At 33.7% G+C, this 2,425-nt stretch overlaps 2 protein-coding genes across 2 annotated transcripts in view; one reads left to right on the forward strand and one right to left on the reverse strand.

The window, feature by feature from the left end:
• Positions 1-297, forward strand: part of LOC308083320 (tripartite motif-containing protein 16-like) — a 2,711-nt gene extending 2,414 nt beyond the window's left edge. The window contains exon 1 of the mRNA XM_080425603.1: positions 1-297. This exon is cut by the window's left edge and continues 2,414 nt beyond it. The gene's annotated coding sequence lies outside the window, so the exon portion shown is untranslated.
• LOC308083559 (uncharacterized protein) overlaps positions 1-2,425 on the reverse strand; it is a gene marked incomplete at its 3' end in the record, with an annotated part of 105,384 nt that overhangs the window by 61,167 nt on the left and 41,792 nt on the right. The gene's annotated exons all lie outside the window — the stretch shown is intronic.

Below are 2,425 nucleotides of genomic sequence, written 5' to 3' on the forward strand. Positions count from 1 at the left end.
TTATCTGTTTCACAATTTATTCTCCTCTAGTATTCATACAATTAATGTATTTTGTTTGTTTGGTATTCTATGTTAAACATTCAATGATTTTGATCTTCTTTTCTTCTTTTTTCATGTTTAATTATTCTCTGAATACATTTAAACTGAATTCACAGACATTTTGGAATGACATTTGTATTATATATTGAATTAAATGTAATACATAGTAAGCAATATGATGCATACTATTATATGACTAAATGTTTGTGTATGACTGCATGTGTGTATTGTGTTTGTATTATTGTTGTTTTATGAGTGTATTTTAAGCTGATGCCTTTGACTGATTGATTGAATACTTTATTAACAGTTTGCAAAAAAGGCAGTGACACAGAGTTATGCAAAATAATGCTAAAAGGATAACCTTTCGTTTAAGAAAGTAGGTAGCTGATATATTGCACTTTTACCTTAGCGCTAGGTATACTCTTAGTTGCTTGTTTTAGAAGAGAATGCACATTTCTGGTGATTAGTAGTTTTCTTGCCTACCTATGTTGAATGCACTTATTGTAAGTCACTTTGAATAAATGAGAGAGAGAGAGAGAGAGAGAGAGAGAGAGAGAGAGAGAGAGAGAGAGAGAGAGAGAGAGAGAGAGAGAGAGAGAGAGAGAGAGAGAGAGAGAGAGAGAGAGAGAGAGAGAGAGAATGAATTTCAATGTATCTGGTCTTGTCCACTTGGGGGCGCCAATGCATTCAAACTTATATTTAAAAGAAACGTCTCACTGACTACAAAACCGTTAGAATGTAATTAAATACATCTTACAATTATACATAATACAAAATCCTGTCTTTTCTGGAAAACAACAAAATGTTGGAGCTTGCACAAAACCAAATTGAGACCACTGAGCTACCACTGTGAACCTGTGATGTGAGTGACAAATCAATCTGATTTGAATTCTGACATAATTTAGCATTGGTGTGTTGGTGGTGATAGGAAGGAGGTAAGCAGCTGGTATGGTGGGTGCAATTAGTGAATCCATGCCTCTGCTAATGATGTCCCATATGTGGTCATTCATGTTTTACCTGATTGGATGAAATTGTTGTCACACCTGAAAACACATGTTCTGTTTACAGAACTGGATAACCTGTTATTGAACAAAAAACCTTTAAAAAAAAAAAGAATTAAAGAAAATAAAGAAAATAAAGAAAAAAAGGAAAATAAGAAATATCACGACTCTAGAACGTCATTATTTTAGGCGCAAGGCCACTTGGTCTGTGGCGTTCCTGAAAATAACAAAGGATGGAGCTTGTACTTTGATTACTTTTAATGTATGAGTGTTTTAAAATAGTTTTATCTTGTTTTATGGTTTTATTGTATTGGAGCTACCGAGCGTACATTTTTCACATATATATGTACCTAAACAGTGCATCTAAGTGACAATAAAGTTATCTGAAATTGAATCAGTACAACAATAATTTCACCCACTTCTTTACACCTGTAAACCTGTGATTTGAAAGATGATTCTGATTCTGATACACCCTATGCAGTGGTTCACTGCCCACATGATTGATGTTATTTGGTTGTTGTTGTTTTTGGGGGGGGGATGACAGTAAAGTGACAATTTAAGGACTTTTAATACATAAAAAAGGAAAAAAGAAAATACATGCTGCATCAAAAGTAATCAACAAATCAACAAATTGTCAAATAATATAAATTAAGTAAGAGGCAATAATAATTTTGAAAATGGCTATTTTCACAATATTTATCTGTGGAACCAATATGATTATTTTGGGGGGTCCCCAGTTCAAATATGATTATTTTGGGGGTCACGGCCTGAAAAGGTTGAGAACCACATAGCAATGATTAGTGATCATCATGGCTATTTAACACGTATAGTCTAACAGACTAGGCTAACTTTTACTCCAAGAGTTTACAAATTTAACCAAATGGTAAGGGTTCCATTTTCACACTCTTGGAGTCACAAATGGATACATTAACATAGAGGATCTTACTGTCTACCCCACTATTTAAGTGTGGATGTAATTTGCATGCGAGTTTCAGCCAGCCTGTGTTTGTGTTTGTGTGTGTCTATTGTGCATTCAGTCAATAGAATTTGTGGGAGGTTGTGCAATGTGTTATTGTCAATGGTTTGTGTGCGTCTATTGTGTTCGTGGTGAGTAGCATTTGTGCATTTGTCTATTGTGCAGATTGTAAATATTGTTGTGTACCTTTATTGAAGCATTTCCTTATGCTTCTATTGCCATAAACAGTAACAACACATTTTACTTTTTCAAAAAAGATGATATATTTGTATATAATATATATAATATATGTAATTGAAAATAATTGAAAAAAACTCGGCCCTCACGCATTAGAAGGCTAAGATCTGTCACCATAACCAAGGATGGGTGTTTTCAATGAATCTAACATGGCCAAAATCGAGTTTGAAGT

The sequence above is a fragment of the Gymnoscopelus braueri genome (genome assembly GCF_963280865.1).
Source record: "Gymnoscopelus braueri genome assembly, chromosome: 4".
NCBI lineage: Eukaryota > Metazoa > Chordata > Actinopteri > Myctophiformes > Myctophidae > Gymnoscopelus > Gymnoscopelus braueri.